Source organism: Dendropsophus ebraccatus, chromosome 11 (genome assembly GCF_027789765.1).
Source record: "Dendropsophus ebraccatus isolate aDenEbr1 chromosome 11, aDenEbr1.pat, whole genome shotgun sequence".
In the NCBI taxonomy this organism is placed as follows: Eukaryota; Metazoa; Chordata; class Amphibia; order Anura; family Hylidae; genus Dendropsophus; species Dendropsophus ebraccatus.
Window position 1 is genome coordinate 88,982,167 of NC_091464.1, and position 20,638 is coordinate 89,002,804.

The 20,638-nt window shown below is 46.5% G+C and overlaps 1 protein-coding gene across 9 annotated transcripts in view; it reads right to left on the bottom strand.

Moving 5' to 3' along the window:
• Nucleotides 1–20,638, bottom strand: part of ILDR2 (immunoglobulin like domain containing receptor 2) — a 275,290-nt gene that overhangs the window by 141,295 nt on the left and 113,357 nt on the right. Inside the window, exon 1 of one of the 9 annotated variants that reach the window (XM_069945918.1) lies at nt 1,026–1,077. The exons of the other annotated variants lie outside the window; for them this stretch is intronic. The gene's annotated coding sequence lies outside the window, so the exon portion shown is untranslated. Of the gene's footprint in view, nt 1–1,025; nt 1,078–20,638 lie in introns of those variants that run through there. 9 annotated transcript variants of the gene reach the window in all.

Below are 20,638 nucleotides of genomic sequence, written 5' to 3' on the forward strand. Positions count from 1 at the left end.
GCTCAGTCACTCTCCTCTCCATCTGATGAGCTGAGGCTGGGGGACACACATGCTCAGTCACTCTCTCCATCTGATGAGCTGAGGCTGGGGGACACCCATGCTCAGTCACTCTCTCCACCCATCTGATGAGCTGAGGCTGGGGGACACACATGCTCAGTCACTCTCTCCACCCATCTGATGAGCTGAGGCTGGGGGACACACATGCTCAGTCACTCTCTCCACCCATCTGATGAGCTAAGGTTGGGGGACACACATGCTCAGTCACTCTCTCCACCCATCTGATGAGCTAAGGCTGGGGGACACACATGCTCAGTCACTCTCCTCTCCATCTGATGACCTAAGGCTGGGGGACACACATGCTCAGTCACTCTCCTCTTCATCTGATAAGGTAAGGCTGGGGGACACACATGCTCAGTCACTCCATCCATCTGATAAGGTAAGGCTGGGGGACACACATGCTCAGTCACTCCATCCATCTGATGAGCTGAGGCTGGGGGACACACATGCTCAGTCACTCCATCCATCTGATGAGGTAAGGCTGGGGACACACATGCTCAGTCACTCCATCCATCTGATGAGCTGAGGCTGGGGGGGACACATGCTCAGTCACTCTCTCCACCCATCTGATGAGCTAAGGCTGGGGGACACACATGCTCAGTCACTCTCCTCTCCATCTGATGACCTAAGGCTGGGGGACACACATGCTCAGTCACTCTCCTCTTCATCTGATGAGCTGAGGCTGGGGGACACACATGCTCAGTCACTCCATCCATCTGATAAGGTAAGGCTGGGGGACACACATGCTCAGTCACTCCATCCATCTGATGAGCTGAGGCTGGGGGACACACATGCTCAGTCACTCCATCCATCTGATGAGGTAAGGCTGGGGGACACACATACTCACACATGATGAAAGTATTATGGCTTTTAGTAGGCAAGGAGAAGAAAAAAACAAACAGCTATTAAGGGGATAACACGAAAGGTCAACAAAGAACCTTGGGACACAAGAACAGGACTGCACTGACCTTCAAGGGAATACACATTTATATCAATGTTACCCCAATATAAGCGTCATGTGACCACTATACTACAATATCAAGGGGTATCACTTATACCGTGCTGTAGATGCCGCCATTTTACAACTTATAGATGACCCTAACAAAATGGTGGACATTCACCAAAACAACATGGCTCTGTTGCCCATAGCAACCGATCAGATGCCAGCTCTCATTGGTTGCTACAGGCGATGGGTAACACAGAGGGTCCTGGGTGACACTGACAGTCGCCGCTGTGACAGTGTTTTGTCTGCTCAGAGATGTTCATCCGTCTGGTAATTGTGTGAATACATTAGTGATTGCCTGGCACACCATCCACTAAACAAAGGACTCATTAACTGCGCTGCCATCGCCAAGGCTGCGGCTGGCACTGCGATTGTTAACCCAAGACATGAATTCACCAGCATCCAGCAAGCTTCACAGCGCACAAGGTATATATTATCCCTTTAAGTAAAAAAAAAAAAAAAATGGCAGTTTTACTTTGTGAGGCCCTGAGTGTCCATCTTCTATAGAGACCTTGTTATCGTGTTCTGTCCTCGTGGGCTCTGTTCACACTTGTCTTAGCTTTAGTGATAACGGACATTGGACAACAGAGTCTGACGCGCTAACCGATATAGAACAACTGCGCCCGACGGGTTTTGACAGGAAAAATACCTCAGGCTGATTCACTATTTCTTCTTGTCAAATGTGTCAGAACTACTGAGAATAATGTGTATGGAGCCTGACAACTGATGCTGGGTGACAACCAGTACTGGCAGCGGTCATCACTCAGCAAGGGGGAAATGGGGGTTGTGTGTTATGACTACAACTATCAGTAATACAGTAATATGGCCGCTCATCACCCATCCATAGGCCCTTGCTGTTTACCGTCCCATTTCTCTCTATTCCCTTTCACCTGCTTCTGTGTCAGTCTTTATGGCGGTTCTGCCATTCTAGTCATGAATCAGGAGGCTCAGGATGTAATTTTCCTTAAATTGCAGCATATATGGTAAAGCGACTAATGCAGAGATTTGGGTGACAAGGCATGCTGGGAGTTGTAGTTGTGCCATGACTGGAAATCATGGCTCTAATGGATAGGAACAAAAGGTAAATAGAAGAATTTCCTTCTTTAAACCTAGGCAAAAGTATGTGCCCCCGCCTAATCACTGAGCTTACAATCAAGCACATAGCCATGTATATATCCATAGACTGACACTGGTGTGGGGTGCAGGGAAGTGCTCAGTGACACAGCACTATCATAGGATACCACCGCTTAGTGCTGTCATTGTCCGCACCGCTTCTGGAACTGGCACGAAGACTGCCCTCCTGCAGCTTGATTAAAAGGGTTTCCATGGTGGAGCAGCTGCACACCGGGCTGAGATCAGCATGCACAATGCCAGACGTCTGCTGGAGGGATGTACAGCATGGCATGGAGTCTAGGAGCTGCACACAGGCCTGGGATCAGCATGCACAATGCCAGACGTCTGCTGGAGGGGCATATAGCATGGCATGGAGTCTAGGAGCTGCACACAGGCCTGGGATCAGCATGCACAATGCCAGACGTCTGCTGGAGCGGCATATAGCATGGCATGGAGTCTAGGAGCTGCACACAGGCCTGGGATCAGCATGCACAATGCCAGACATCTGCTGGAGGGATATACAGCATGGCATGAAGTCTAGGAGCTGTACACAGTCCTGGGATCAGAATGCACAATGCCAGACGTCTGCTGGAGGGATGTACAGCATGGCATGGAGTCAAGGAGATGCACAAAGGCCTGGGATCAGCATGCACAATGCCAGACGTCTGCTGGAGGGGCGTATAGCATGGCATGGAGTCTAGGAGCTGCACACAGGCCTGGGATCAGCATGCACAATGCCAGACGTCTGCTGGAGGGATGTACAGCATGGCATGGAGTCTAGGAGCTGCACACAGGCCTGGGATCAGCATGCACAATGCCAGACGTCGGCTGGAGGGATGTACAGCATGGCATGGAGTCTAGGAGCTGCACACAGGCCTAGGATCAGCATGCACAATGCCAGACGTCTGCTGGAGGGATATACAGCATGGCATGAAGTCTAGGAGCTGTACACAGTCCTGGGATCAGAATGCACAATGCCAGACGTCTGCTGGAGGGATGTACAGCATGGCATGGAGTCAAGGAGATGCACAAAGGCCTGGGATCAGCATGCACAATGCCAGACGTCTGCTGGAGGGGCGTATAGCATGGCATGGAGTCTAGGAGCTGCACACAGGCCTGGGATCAGCATGCACAATGCCAGACGTCGGCTGGAGGGATGTACAGCATGGCATGGAGTCTAGGAGCTGCACACAGGCCTGGGATCAGCATGCACAATGCCAGACGTCTGCTGGAGAGATGTACAGCATGGAATGGAGTCTAGGAGCTGCACAAAGGCCTGGAATCAGCATGCACAATGCCAGACGCCTGCTGGAAGGGCATATAGCATGGCATGGAGTCTAGAAGCTGCACACAGGCCTGGGATCAGCATGCACAATGCCAGACATCTGCTGGAGGGGCGTATAGCATGGCATGGAGTCTAGGAGCTGCACAAAGGCCTGGAATCAGCATGCACAATGCCAGACGTCTGCTGGAGGGGCATATAGCATGGCATGGAGTCTAGGAGCTGCACACAGGCCTGGGATCAGCATGCACAATGCCAGACGTCTGCTGGAGCGGCATATAGCATGGCATGGAGTCTAGAAGCTGCACAAAGGCCTGGGATCAGCATGCACAATGCCAGACGTCTGCTGGAGGGATGTACAGCATGGCATGGAAACTAGGAGCTGCACACAGGCCTGGGATCAGCATGCACAATGCCAGACGTCTGCTGGAGGGATATACAGCATGGCATGAAGTCTAGGAGCTGTACACAGTCCTGGGATCAGAATGCACAATGCCAGACGTCTGCTGGAGGGATGTACAGCATGGCATGGAGTCAAGGAGATGCACAAAGGCCTGGGATCAGCATGCACAATGCCAGACGTCTGCTGGAGGGGCGTATAGCATGGCATGGAGTCTAGGAGCTGCACACAGGCCTGGGATCAGCATGCACAATGCCAGACGTCGGCTGGAGGGATGTACAGCATGGCATGGAGTCTAGGAGCTGCACACAGGCCTGGGATCAGCATGCACAATGCCAGACGCCTGCTGGAAGGGCATATAGCATGGCATGGAGTCTAGAAGCTGCACACAGGCCTGGGATCAGCATGCACAATGCCAGACATCTGCTGGAGGGGCGTATAGCATGGCATGGAGTCTAGGAGCTGCACAAAGGCCTGGAATCAGCATGCACAATGCCAGACGTCTGCTGGAGGGGCATATAGCATGGCATGGAGTCTAGGAGCTGCACACAGGCCTGGGATCAGCATGCACAATGCCAGACGTCTGCTGGAGGGATGTACAGCATGGCATGGAGTCTAGGAGATGCACAAAGGCCTGGGATCAGCATGCACAATGCCAGACGTCTGCTGGAGGGATGTACAGCATGGCATGGAAACTAGGAGCTGCACACAGGCCTGGGATCAGCATGCACAATGCCAGACGTCTGCTGGAGGGATGTACAGCATGGCATGGAGTCTAGGAGCTGCACACAGGCCTGGGATCAGCATGCACAATGGCAGATGTCTGCTGAGTGGTATACAGGATGGCATGAAGTCTAGAAGTAGTCTGATGGTCATACACCCTAATACAACATATGGACAGGAGTCATCTTGCTGGACCAACCCTCTCAGCATGTTTCCTTACAGAGGGCCTAGCTTGGTCTGTACAATACCAGCGGGTTTCTCAGCTCTTGTTCATTGACAGATTAAGTAATCAGAATCCCCCCGCCAATAACTGTCCATCAATCTGCTCAGCTCCCCCCTTTATAACCTGCTGCCTACAGATACGGCTGTAAATATAATGTGACAAGGTCCCTTTAAGAAAACCCAGGCTCAGTATTTTCAGGGACAAATTGTTAAACTCCCGGCAACTGTTCCTAAACATTCTGGAGATTGGCCAATTATTGTATGTAAATGTGTCCTGGGCCCAGGCCTCCGGTGATGCAGCTATCAATTATCGGTGTCACGCTGACTGCTGACAGTCCACGATGGGTCCAGAGTCACGCGGCCGCAGCGGAGAGTCCTGTGACCACCACCTTCTTACCTGGGAAGGGGGGGGGGACGTGCTGTACCTGTGACTCAGAGGGGGGTGGGAGATATTGTTCTGACACTTACCTCAGATCGCTCGCAGGCAAGAGAAGGATCAGGAGGACATGTTCACACATCCAGCGTGCGGTGAGAAGTGTTATACTGAATGCGCAGGGAGGGAGCCGCGTCATCTACACAATAACTGCACAATAACCCAGCTTTCCCAGCCTCCTGCACAGTGCAATAAATAACCATAGGCAGTATCGTTGTGTAACCAGGCAGATCGGGTGCTCGGTACCTTGAGCTTGGACAGCTGACTGACAATGAATACCATGAGAAATCTCCCATCCAGCTTTCCCAGCCTCTTGCACGGTACAGGATAAAGTTCAGGTGCAATGAATGGCCCCAGGCAGTACCATTGTATAACTGGGCAGACTGGGAGTTCAGCTGAGTGACAACCGATAAAAAAGACACCCAACCTTCCCAGTCTCCTCAGGCAAATGTGTCTAGCCATGCACCGGTATGGGATAGCTGGATGAACTATTGTGTATCAGTAAGATTCAGGATTCTAGGAAAGCTGAGAACTAACACAATACCTATAGGAGAAGACACCCAGCTTTCCCTGCCTCCTGACCAGATAACAGAGCTGTCATCTTTATTCTCTGAGATAGAATGGTTGCGACAACCAAAACTCTATGGGGGAGACTTATCAAACATGGTGTAAAGTGAAACTGGCTCAGTTGCCCCTAGCAACCAATCAGATTCCACCTTTCATTTTCCAAAGAGTCTGTGAGGAATGAGAGGTGGAATCTGATTGGTTGCTAGGGGCAACTGAGCCAGTTTCTCTTTACACCATGTTTGATAAATCTCCCCAATGTGTTTTTTATGTTTTCTACTTTTAATGTGACTTTTGATATACTCACTTAGAGATCAGATTACATGTTTTCAACACATGTCAAGGGAGAAGGGACAAAGGGCAATAGGAAGGCAGTAAGTGTTGAAAGACATAGGAATACACAAAACCTCGCTATGAGTATCAGATTTTACCCGAGGGCTCGATTCACAGCTGACACTGCTCAGTACTACCCTATAATGTCTTCCATGTAGTTGCTGCTCTTTAGGGTATGCTATAGATATAGGGGAGAAGGACCCCTCTTATGTGTGTAGTGTATAGAGACATAGAGACATCATAGCAGCTGATATACATCTATCAGCTAAGGGCCCTATTCCACCGGACGATTATCGTTCAGATTATGGTTAAATCGTTCGAATCCAAACGATAATCGTTCCGTTGAAATGCAGTTAACGATTAACGACCGAACGAGAAATCGTTGATCGCTTTATAAGACCTGGACCTATTTTTATCGTTGCTCGTTCGCAAATCGTTCGCATTGAATAAGACGTTGTTCGGTCGTTCGCAGTAGATACGAACACAATAGCGAAGAAATAGCGAAGGAAAAACTATCATAAGTAACGATTATCATTCCATGGAAATGAGTGAACGTTTTCAGGTCTTTCGCAATAGCGGTTGTTTGAGATTGTTAAACGTTAACGATTATGCGAACGATAATCGTCCGGTGGAATAGGGCCCTAAGAGACAACTGAAGATGGGGAAAACTGGTAAAAAATGCCATTTACAAGTAACAAGTAGACAAGTAGGTATGGCCAGAAATAGTTCTGCTCCTTATGTATATACATAGGACGGCTTATCCTGCAGTTACCTGATAAAACAGATACTCTCTGAGGGGAATGGAGAAGGTTAATGCCATAGGATGATACATTCAAACAATGGTATAATGAAAAAAAACAAAAAACTAAGTGCAAGACGATAGCTGCCTGGAAGTGCACAGCACGCAGCAGACTGTCACATACACTGGGAATGGTGGTGTAAGGACTCTCTTGGCTCGGACCCGTAATACTGTAACCAGTGACAACTCTAATTAATATCTACAGATGCAGCGTCGCTGTATTGGGAAAGACGGTAAGATTTGTCAAAATTATAATCGATCAGACAAAACACTTTGTTTTTTCTAAAGAAATGCGGCAGATGTGACGATGTTTCATCCCAATATACAGCCCCGGGCCAATCTATAGCCGACACTACACAACTATGTGCCCGGTGTGCCACAGACTGTTACACTGAGACACATCTATTGTTTCCAATGAACAAGTATTATGATAGATAGATAGATAGATAGATAGATAGATAGATAGATAGATAGATAGATAGGAGATAGATAGATAGATAGATAGATAGATAGATAGATAGATAAATAGATAGATAGATAGATAGATAGGAGATAGATAGATAGATAGATAGGAGATAGATAGATAGATAGATAGATAGATAGATAGATAGATAGATAGATAAATAGATAGATAGATAGATAGATAGATAGATAAATAATAGATAGATAGATAGATAGATAGATTAGATTAAATAGATAGAAGATAGATAGATAGATAGATAGATAGATAGATAGATAGATAGATAGATAGATAGATAGATAGATAGGTAGCTAGATAAATAGGAAACAGATTAGATAGGAGATAGATAATAGATAGATAGTAGATAGATAGATAGATAGATAGATAGGAGATAGATAGATAGATAGATAGATAATAGATAGGAGATAGATAGATAGATAGAAGATAGATAGATAGATAGATAGATAGATAGATAGATAGATAGGAGATAGATAGATAGATAGATAGATAGATAGATAGATAGATAGGAGATAGATAGATAATAGATAGATAGATAATAGATAGGAGATAGATAGATAGATAGATAGATAGATAGATAGATAGATAGAAGATAGATAGATAGATAGATAGATAGATAGATAGATAGATAGATAGATAGATAGATAGATAGATACCCTGCATCCAGGCAGTGATGAACATCTCACATGTTGTTCCTGTATTTTTCTCTCTTTCAGATTCACAACTTGTGTGACTTGTTCATTAAGAGAAAAGTAGAAATCAGACGCCCACATAAGTTACTGGCGGTTATATAATGTGCGTCATGTGCAGTGCGGTCCGGGCTCAGTACACCCGTGGCCTCATCTCACTGTTATTACTGTCCTGGAAGTGTCAGGACACAGTGACAGAGAGACTGCATACACCTGTACTGATCTATGGAAAAGTGATCGATCTATCTATGCTTTTTTGTATCTATCTACATTATCTATCTATCTATTTATTATCTATTTATTTATCTATCTATCTATCTATCTATCTCCTATCTATCTCCTATCTATCTATCTATCTCCTATCTATCTATCTATCTATCTCCTATCTATCTATCTATCTATCTATCTATCTATCTATCTATCTATGTCCTATCTATCTCCTATCTATCTCCTATCTATCTATCTATCTATCTCCTATCTATCTCCTATCTATCTATCTCCCATCTATCTCCTATCTATCTATCTATCTATCTATCTATCTATTTATTATCTATCTATCTATCTATCTATCTATCTATCTATCAATCCATCCATCCATCCATCTTCTATCGACCTATCTGTCCTCACATGGTCACCTGTATATCTGATCTGTTTCCCATGACAACCATTCATATACCAGCTGTCATTCTGGAAGTTGAACACAATGAAACAAGTGCCTGGTTGCCATGGGCGATATCACATCTCTCCTTTACCGCTCCACTGTGCACACGTCCCTGCTGTGTCTGGGATTCTGTCGGGTTCCTTCGGGCTGTCTGCATGTTAATAGGTTAATTAAACAACTGTGCCAAACGATGACCTTATAGAGGCATCTGTAACATGCAGCGCCCCCCTCAGGCAGCTACTATGTACTCAGACCAATTATACTAACTGAATGTTTATTTAAACTGGCATTTAAAGGAGACTCTGAATTTTTACACCTACAGCCCAAGCATAGCCAATCTATACAAAGAGAAAACCATCAATGTCTACAAGTTACACTTCTTCACATTGAGGGATTATATAACAGAGGGGAATAAACAAACAAATACATCTATGTGCTATTCACCTGCTATAATACTGCTCCTATATATAAGAATATAACTACTATAATACTGCTCCTATATACAAGGATATAACTACCATAATACTGCCCCCTATATACAGGAAAATAACTACTATAATACTGCTCCTATATACAGGAATATAACTACTATAATACTGCTCCTATATACAAGAATATAACTACTATAATACTGCTCCTATATACAGGAATATAACTACTATAATACTGCTCCTATATACAGGAATATAACTACTATAATACTGCTCCTATATACAGGAATATAACTACTATAATACTGCCCCCTATATACAGGAATATAACTACTATAATACTGCTCCTATATACAGGAATATAACTACTATAATACTGCCCCCTATATACAGGAATATAACTACTATAATACTGCTCCTATATACAGGAATATAACTACTATAATACTGCTCCTTATATACAGGAATATAACTACTATAATACTGCTCCTATATACAGGAATATAACTACTATAATCTGTAAATGTAGATAAATCAGCACTCACCCGATGACTTGTATCAGCTCACTTTATTTCATCTGCCAGCGATGGCGGGGAGGGGAAGGTGCGGACGCGCACTGGGACGGCCGTTTCGGGGATACGCCCCCTTTGTCGACCAGGTCGACAAAGGGGGCGTATCCCCGAAACGGCCGTCCCAGTGCGCGTCCGCACCTTCCCCTCCCCGCCATCGCTGGCAGATGAAATAAAGTGAGCTGATACAAGTCATCGGGTGAGTGCTGATTTATCTACATTTACAGTGTATATTACTCCCATACCGTCTTGCACCCCCGATCTTCAGCCGAACACCTGCCTCTTGCTCTGCACATCCATAACCGCAGACCCCCAGACATTGCTGCCTTACATAGTGGTGCGGGCCAGCTGTATCTTCCTCTGGCACATGGCACATAACTACTATAATACTGCTCCCTATATACAGGGATATAATTACTATAATACTGCTCCTATATACAAGAATATAACTACTATAATACTGCCCCCTATATACAAGAATATAACTACTATAATACTGCTCCCTATATACAAGAATATAACTACTATAATACTGCTCCTATATACAGGAATATAACTACTATAATACTGCCTCCTATATACAGGAATATAACTACTATAATACTGCTCCTATATACAAGAATATAACTACTATAATACTGCTCCTATATACAGGAATATAACTACTATAATACTGCTCCTATATACAGGAATATAACTACTATAATACTGCCTCCTATATACAGGAATATAACTACTATAACTACTGTTTTTTGGGTCTGGTCCTGTGGCATGGGGGTCGCAGGGCCGTCCCATGGCCCCCGTTCCCTGACTGTGCACGCCTGCGGGGTTGGTGGCCACTGACTGGCATGGTGTGGACTTAGTGTAGGGACCCATGTGTATCAGATACCGGCACGAGGTACATGGGGCAGTATGGCTTGATCAATTCATACACAAAATTCTGATGTGTTTTTTATTTAGCCTAGGGGCACTAGTATCAGCCATAGATGTGAGGTGCAGCACTCTGTTTCTTCCCTGAACCGCATAACTACTATAATACTGCTCCCTATATACAGGAATATAACTACTATAATACTGCTCCCTATATACAGGAATATAACTACTATAATACTGCTCCTATATACAAGAATATAACTACTATAATACTGCTCCTATATACAGGAATATAACTACTATAATACTGCTCCTATATACAGGAATATAACTACTATAATACTGCTCCTATATACAGGAATATAACTACTATAATACTGCCCCCTATATACAGGAATATAACTACTATAATACTGCTCCTATATACAGGAATATAACTACTATAATACTGCCCCCTATATACAGGAATATAACTACTATAATACTGCTCCTATATACAGGAATATAACTACTATAATACTGCTCCTTATATACAGGAATATAACTACTATAATACTGCTCCCTATATACAGGAATATAACTACTATAATACTGCTCCTATATACAGGGATATAACTACTATAATACTGCTCCTATATACAAGAATATAACTACTATAATACTGCTCCTATATACAGGAATATAACTACTATAATACTGCTCCTATATACAGGAATATAACTACTATAATGCGGTTCAGGGAAGAAACAGAGTGCTGCACCTCACACCTATGGCTGATACTAGTGCCGCTAGGCTAAATAAAAAACACATCAGAATTTTGTGTATGAAATGATCAAGCCATACTGCCCCATGTATCTCGTGCCGGTATCTGATACACATGGGTCCCTACACTAAGTCCACACCGTGCCAGTCAGTGGCCACCAACCCCGCAGGCGTGCACAGCCAGGGAACGGGGGCCATGGGACGGCCCTGCGACCCCCATGCCACAGGACCAGACCCAAAAACACCACACCAGAACCCGGCCAGCACCGCCGGCGGAGAAGGTCGCCCCCAAGCAGCACAAGTCTGGATAAGGTATTGCGCTCACCATAGCTGCAGCAAACAGAATGGGAAAAAACAGGAGGGATTAAAACCATGTGCACTCAGGTGTCTCCTGCTAATTGCGGTCATGTGGGTCTCACCAGGAGGAGTGCAAAACAGCTAGCACTCCTTTATAAGACCCACATGACCAAAATTAGCAGGATATGCCTGTGCTCACATGTCTGGACCCTATGTCTTCCCCATTCTGTGAGAGCAGCAATGGTAAGTGTAATACCATATCCATACTTGTGTCGTTTGGGGGCAGCCTTCCCCGCCGGTGGTGCTGGCTGGGTTTTGGTGGGGCTTTTTGGGTCTGGTCCTGTGACATTGGGGTTGCAGGGCCGTTCCATGGCCTCCCTTCCCTGCATGTGCACGCTTTGCGGGGTTGGCGGTCGCTGACCGACACGGTGTGGAGTTAGCGTAGGGACCCGTGTGAACCAGAGGACCTGCGCGGTGGTACACGGGGCAATATGGCTTGATCAATTCATATACAGACACTCTGGTATTGATTTTTAATATAGGCCTAGCGGCATTAGTATCAGCCATAGATGGGATGTGCAGCCGTTCCATTCTCTCCAGTTCGTATAACTACTATAATACTGCTCCTATATACAGGGATATAACTACTATAATACTGCTCCTATATACAGGAATATAACTACCATAATACTGCTCCTATATACAGGAATATAACTACTATAATACTGCTCCTATACACAAGAATATAACTACTATAATACTGCTCCTATACACAAGAATATAACTACTATAATACTGCTCCTATACACAAGAATATAACTACTATAATACTGCTCCTATATACAAGAATATAACTACTATAATACTACCTGATTTATAAAACAATAATTATGTAACTATAATAATGAATTAATCACTTTTATAGACATAAGACAGGAGAGACATAAGAGGCTTCCAGAAAAATCTCAATGTGACATGAGCAGCATGCCCAGAGGCAGACAGGTAGAACTGCTAGACAGCCCCCCCATTAATCAGATATGACAAGTGGCAGCCATGAGAAGAAAGTGTGTGGCGTCATATGGCGACACAATAAACACTGAGGATTATTAAGCTGCACACAACACATTTCACCTAATCGTTAAACAGATTTTAGGTGACTCAGTAAACATCCGAGGCGGTCGGGGGCCAAGACTGCTGTATGCCCCAAAATTCTGAAAACAATAGTCTCTAATGACTATTCTGCACACAATACCCACATAATAAAAATGTACAAACAGAATTGTAGAAATGTTTGCAAATTCCTTTAAAGGAAAACACTAAAATGTAGTACTCCGACCTTTTGCTGTGACATGTGACATTTAGCTCCTCTCGTTTCTCTTGATCAACCTCTGAAATGTGTCTGCACCTTGATTGGAGCCAACAGTGATATATTCAGCTGCTTGGATGTGATATGGAAAGACTCCACCCCTGTCTATATAGGATTTCACAGCTGACAAAGTATCAGAGCAACAACCAAGCCATGAGGAGGAAAGAGCTGCCTGTAGAGCTCAGACACAGGATTGTACATATGAGGAAAGAGCTGCCTGCACTGCCCATCACCTGCCCCATACCATCCCTACAGTGAGGAGGAGACCGGGCACTGCCCATCACCTGCCCCCATACGATCCCTACAGTGAGGAGGAGACGGGGCACTGCCATCACCTGCCCCATACATCCCTACAGTGAGGAGGAGACCAGGCCCATCACCTGCCCCATACCATCCCTACAGTGAGGAGGAGACCGGCACTGCCCATCACCTGCCCCATACCATCCCTACAGTGAGGAGGAGACCGGGCACTGCCCATCACCTGCCCCCATACCATCCCTACAGTGAGGAGGAGACCGGCACTGCCCATCACCTGCCCCATACCATCCCTACAGTGAGGAGACCGGGCACTGCCCATCACCTGCCCCATACCATCCCTACAGTGAGGAGGAGACCGGGCACTGCCCATCACCTGCCCCATACCATCCCTACAGTGAGGAGGAGACCGGGCACTGCCCATCACCTTCCCCATACCATCCCTACAGTGAGGAGGAGACCGGGCACTGCCATCACCTGCCCCTTACCATCCCTACAGTGAGGAGGAGACTGGGCACTGCCCATCACCTGCCCTATACCATCCCTACAGTGAGGAGGAGACCGGGCACTGCCCATCACCTGCCCCATACCATCCCTACAGTGAGGAGGAGACCGGGCACTGCCCATCACCTGCCCCCATACCATCCCTACAGTGAGGAGGAGACCGGGCACTGCCCATCACCTGCCCCCATACCATACCTACAGTGAGGAGGAGACCGGCACTGCCCATCACCTGCCCCATACCATCCCTACAGTGAGGAGACCGGGCACTGCCCATCACCTGCCCCATACCATCCCTACAGTGAGGAGGAGACCGGGCACTGCCCATCACCTGCCCCATACCATCCCTACAGTGAGGAGACCGGGCACTGCCCATCACCTGCCCCATACCATCCCTACAGTGAGGAGGAGACCTCTACCCATCACCTTCCCCTTACCATCCCTACAGTGAGGAAGAGACCGGGCACTGCCATCACCTGCCCCTTACCATCCCTACAGTGAGGAGGAGACCGGGCACTGCCCATCACCTGCCCCATACCATCCCTACAGTGAGGAAGAGACCGGCACTGCCATCACCTGCCCCTTACCATCCCTACAGTGAGGAGGAGACCGGGCACTGCCCATCACCTGCCCCATACCATCCCTACAGTGAGGAAGAGACCGGCACTGCCATCACCTGCCCCTTACCATCCCTACAGTGAGGAGGAGACCGGGCACTGCCCATCACCTGCCCCTTACCATCCCTACAGTGAGGAGGAGACCGGGCACTGCCCATCACCTGCCCCATACCATCCCTACAGTGAGGAAGAGACCGGCACTGCCATCACCTGCCCCTTACCATCCCTACAGTGAGGAGGAGACCGGGCACTGCCCATCACCTGCCCCATACCATCCCTACAGTGAGGAGGAGACCACTGCCCATCACCTTCCCCATACCATCCCTACAGTGAGGAGGAGACCGGGCACTGCCCATCACCTGCCCCTTACCATCCCTACAGTGAGGAGGAGACCAGGCCCATCACCTGCCCCATACCATCCCTACAGTGAGGAGGAGACCGGCACTGCCCATCCCCTGCCATATACCATCCCTACAGTGAGGAGGAGACGGGGCACTGCCATCACCTGCCCCATACCATCCCTACAGTGAGGAGGAGACGGGGCACTGCCATCACCTGCCCCATACCATCCCTACAGTGAGGAGGAGACCGGGCACTGCCCATCACCTGCCCCATACCATCCCTACAGTGAGGAAGAGACCGGCCACTGCCATCACCTGCCCCTTACCATCCCTACAGTGAGGAGGAGACCGGGCACTGCCCATCACCTGCCCCATACCATCCCTACAGTGGAGGAGGAGACCGGGCACTGCCATCACCTGCCCCTTACCATCCCTACAGTGAGGAGGAGACCGGGCACTGCCCATCACCTGCCCCATACCATCCCTACAGTGAGGAGGAGACCGGGCACTGCCATCACCTGCCCCATAACATCCCTACAGTGAGGAGGAGACCGGGCACTGCCCATCACCTGCCCCATACCATCCCTACAGTGAGGAGGAGACTGGGCACTGCCCATCACCTGCCCCATACCATCCCTACAGTGAGGAGGAGACCGGGCACTGCCATCACCTGCCCCATACCATCCCTACAGTGAGGCCTGGTGGGGACAGCAACATGGAGGGCAGATGATTAGAGTTAAGTACAGAGATATTCTAACTGATCCAGAGCTCTGAGCCTCATCCTGGTCTGAAGCTTAATGTTCCAACAAGACAGTAACCCTAAGCACACAGCCAGGACCATACAGGAGCGGCCCGGCCACAGCCCTGACCCCAGTGAAACCTCTCTAGAGATCTCACAATGACGTCAACCACCGGCCCCATCCAACCTGACAGAGCAGGAGAGGATCTACAGAGAACGGCCGAACATCCCCAAATCCAGGTGTGAGCGGCTCAAGGAGGCCCGGGCTGAGGATCTGAGCTCAGGCTTGTGTCCTTACGCCTCTGACTTCTGTCCCTCCGGCCCGGATTTGCATTCTCCGCGCTCGGCTCCAGGATGAGACACACATTTTGCTTTTTTTGTTAGTTTTTTTTCTCTCTACCTCAGAACTTATTCCTTCTTGTCAAAAACCAGATACCTCAGCGTGTCATCTGACGACTTTATTAACATGTTCCGTCTTCACCGTCATTCAGGTGATTCAGCGAAAAAACTTTACATCACGGGATGGAAACGCATTGGGGAGAATGTAAATGAGTGATCGGTAATATCGGCTACGAGCTCTGCGGTCTAATGATATCAGGTGTGAATTATTCATGGTAATTAAGCGTGCAGAACAGAACAGCCATTACTAGGCGATGTCGGAGAGATGCCGAGAGTCTCTGCGGGGTGATAGTGCTGTCTGAGAGCTTCTGCTTACCGGGCAAAATGGCCAACTACAGGCTAATATACAGCTCAGTATAAACCCATAGGCGGCTTCTTCATTAACTATTGCATCGCCAAAGGATGGAAGACACTTGAACACAGATCATTGTAAAATCTATTATACTGTGCTTTAAAGATCTCATTGTACATAGCTAGTCCAGGTCTCAGCTGAGAAGCGATATAATTGTATCCAGTGTAGACAATGCTCTGTGAGCTCTACACCCTGGACTCCAGACTGATACTGTCTCTGCTGTGATTGCCAAGAAAAAAATTATCGTAGCAAAGCTTCAGCTGTGTGAGGACAAGGCTGTCAATGAGATCAAGCAGTGGACGAATGTCTCCCACAATGCATCACACCAGAGAACGGAGGGTTGTACGAGTTCAGCTCTGCTGTCAGGGTAATGATGAATGCAGCTCTGGATGTGTGACTGGCAGATTGGTATCAAGGATCAGTACCAGAAAGTGAGTTTATACAACATTATACCGGAGTGTTAATTGCAAAGTGCAGCGGCTGTCTATAATCCCTGACCTGTAATGCGTCTCCGTACTCACCAACATACACTGCATAATGGCAAAGGCATCACAATGCACGTAATACCAGCATCAGAGGAACAGGGAAATGTATTATACAGAACCCACATCAATAACACATCTCACTCATTTTATGTACATTACAGACAGTTACATCACAGTGTACAAAGTGACTCCCATCAGTTATAAACTTATCATATGTACAAGACTATAACTACTATAATACTGCTCCTATATACAGGAATATAACTACTATAATACTGCCCCCTATATACAGGAATATAACTACTATAATACTGCTCCTATATACAGGAATATAACTACTATAATACTGCCCCTATATACAGGAATATAACTACTATAATACTGCTCCTATATACAAGACTATAACTACTATAATACTGCCCCTTATATACAAGAATATAACTACTATAATACTGCTCCTATATACAGGAATATAACTACTATAATACTGCTCCCTATATACAAGAATATAACTACTATAATACTGCTCCTATATACAAGAATATAACTACTATAATACTGATCCTATATACAGGAATATAACTACTATAATACTGCTCCTATATACAGGAATATAACTACTATAATACTGCTCCTATATACAGGAATATAACTACTATAACACTGCTCCCCATATACAGGAATATAACTACTATAATACTGCTCCTATATACAGGAATATAACTACTATAATACTGCTCCTATATACAGGAATATAACTACTATAATACTGCTCCCCATATACAGGAATATAACTACTATAATACTGCTCCTATATACAGGAATATAACTACTATAATACTGCTCCTATATACAGGAATATAACTACTATAATACTGCTCCTACACAAGAATATAACTACTATAATACTGCTCCCTATATACAAGAATATGACTACTATAATACTGCTCCTATATACAGGAATATAACTACTATAATACTGCTCCTATATACAGGAATATAACCACTATAATACTGTTGTTATATTGTGGGGTATTCCAGCAGACATGTCAGGATCTCTATAAACAGCTCCTACACTTTACAGACTACCGCTCCCACCATACTGTTGCCCCCCTGCTGTTAGGAAAGGCAATGACCCCCTCCCTCCGCTGGGACCCTCACACACAACTATGTGGGTCATTTCTGGGAGTGCTCCTCACCTACATTCATCTCATCTCAGTTCTGTTTATATTCCTAGCTGGAATCTTCAAAGAGGAAATCTACCCAACCCAGAGCAGACCACCCAGCTTACTGCAGGGGGGCACACACGATGTAAGGTCGGACAATCCCCAGCTCATTAGTTGTCTTTTCCATGAAGATTGTGAAATCTCTATTTTCGTTCCATTTTAAGGAAAGGGAAGTGACAACCAATATGGCTGCCGCACAGTCACTCAGCTTTCCTGGACCTTAGAGGGATAAATCTGCCTTGTAATGTACCCCCTACTCTCATGTATACCCACACAGAGTTGATGTGCAGGACTGTAGGAAAGCTGGGTGATGAGACGCCATACTTTCTGTCCTGTTCCGCAGACCTTGCCTTCCCTTTGGCCTCACTGTCAGCCAGGCCTGACCTTTACACAGGGAAATTACCGACACACATAATGCATCCTTTCTGTACCGTGTCATGTGATCGGTCAGCTGCGCCGCACCGATCCTATAATCAGACACACAGCGTGTCCTGTGTACGTTCATACACATCTCATATAGCACTGACGCTATATATACTGTATGCCTACTATACTGTATGCCTAATATAGTCCACAAAATGCCAGGCAAACACCCTCATGTCTGCTAGGGGTCTGGTCTGGGCTCTGTATTAGTTTAGGGGTCTGGTCTGGGATCTGTATTACATTAGGGGTCTGGTCTGGGGTCTGTATTAGTTTAGAGGTCTGGGGTCTGTATTACATTAGGGGTCTGGTCTGGGGTCTGTATTAGTTTAGGAGTCTGGTCTGGGGTCTGTATTAGATTAGGGGTCTGGGATCTGTATTAGTTTAGGGGTCTGGGGTCTGTATTATTTTAGGGGTCTGGTCTGGGATCTGTATTACTTTAGGGGTCTGGTCTGGGGTCTAAATTAGTTTAGGGGTCTGTATTAGTTTAGAGGTCTGGGGTCTGTATTAGTTTAGGGGTCTGGTCTGAGGTCTGTATTAGATTAGGGGTCTGGTCTGGGGTCTATATTAGTTTAGGAGTCTGGACTGGGATCTGTATTAGTTTAGGGGTCTGGTCTGGGGTCTGTATTAGTTTAGGGGTCTGGTCTGGGGTCTGTATTAGTTTAGGGGTCTGGTCTGGGGTCTGTAGTAGTTTAGGGGTGTGGTCTGGGGTCAGTATTAGTTTAGGGGTCTGGGGTCTGTATTAGTTTAGGGGTCTGGTCTGGGGGTCTGTATTAGTTTAGGAGTCTGGTCTGGGGTCTAAATTAGTTTAGGTGGTCTGTATTAGTTTAGGAATCAGGTCTGGGGTCAGTATTAGTTTAGGGGTCTGGTCTGGGGTCTGTATTAGATTAGGGGTCTGGGGTCTGTATTAGATTAGGGGTCTGGTCTGGGGTCTGTATTAGATTAGGGGTCTGGCCTGGGCTCTGTATTAGTTTAGGGGTCTGGGGCCTGTATTATTTTAGGGGTCTGGTCTGGGATCTGTATTAGTTTAGGGGTCTGGTCTGGGGTCTGTATTAGTTTAGTGGTCTGGTCTGGGGTCTGTATTAGTTTAGTGGTCTGGGGTCTGTATTAGTTTAGGAGTCTGGTCTGGGGTCTAAATTAGTTTAGGGGTCTGGTCTGGGGTCTGTATTAGATTAGGGGTCTGGTCTTGGGTCTGTATTAGTTTAGGAGTCTGGTCTGGGGTCTGTATTAGTTAAGGGCTCTCTAATGGGGTCTGTATTAGTTTAGGAGTGCCCCCATTACAGATTGAATACTCCCATAACAGACTGTGTACCCCCATAACAGACACACTGCCCCCCTCTGCTGCTGCCATGAATCCCCCTGTGAATCTTTCCATGACTTTCTATAAAATCACTTCTAATAATCTTGAATAAATGATAGTCCCCATACAGTGACACAGCGCTATACACGCCACAGGACTATACTGGGGTCTGTATTAGTTTAGGGGTCTGGCCTGGGGTCTGTATTACATTAGAGGTCTGGTCTGGGATCTGTATTAGTTTAGGGGTCTGGTCTGGGGTCTAAATTAGTTTAGGGGTCTGGTCTGGGGTCTGGTCTGGGGTCTTTTTTAGATTAGGAGTCTGGACTGGGGTCTGTATTAGTTTAGGGGTCTGGTCTGGGATCTGTATTAGTTTAGGGGTCTGGTCTGGGGTCTGTATTAGTTTAGGGGTGTGGTCTGGGGTCTGAATTAGTTTAGGGGTGTGGTCTGGGGGTCTGTAGTAGTTTAGGGGTGTGGTCTGGGGGTCAGTATTAGTTTAGGGGTGTGGTCTGGGGGGCTGTATTAGTTTAGGGGTCTGGTCTGGGATCTGTACTAGTTTAGGAGTCTGGTCTGGGGTCTGTATTAAATTCGGGGTCTGGGGTCTGTATTAGATTAGGGGTCTGGCCTGGGCTCTGCATTAGTTTAGGGGTCTGGTCTGGGGTCTGTATTAGTTTAGGAGTCTGGACAGGGGTCTGTATTAGTTAAGGGCTCTGTAATGGGGTCTGTATTAGTTTAGGAGTGCCCTCATTACAGATTGAATACTCCCATAACAGACTGTGTACCCCCATAACAGACACACTGCCCCCCTCTGCTGCTGCCATGAATCCCCCGGTGAATCTCTCCATGACTTTCTATAAAATCACTTCTAATAATGTAGAATAAATGACAGTCCCCATACAGTGACACAGCGCTATACACGACACAGGACAGCGCCAGGAGCGCTCCCCACCA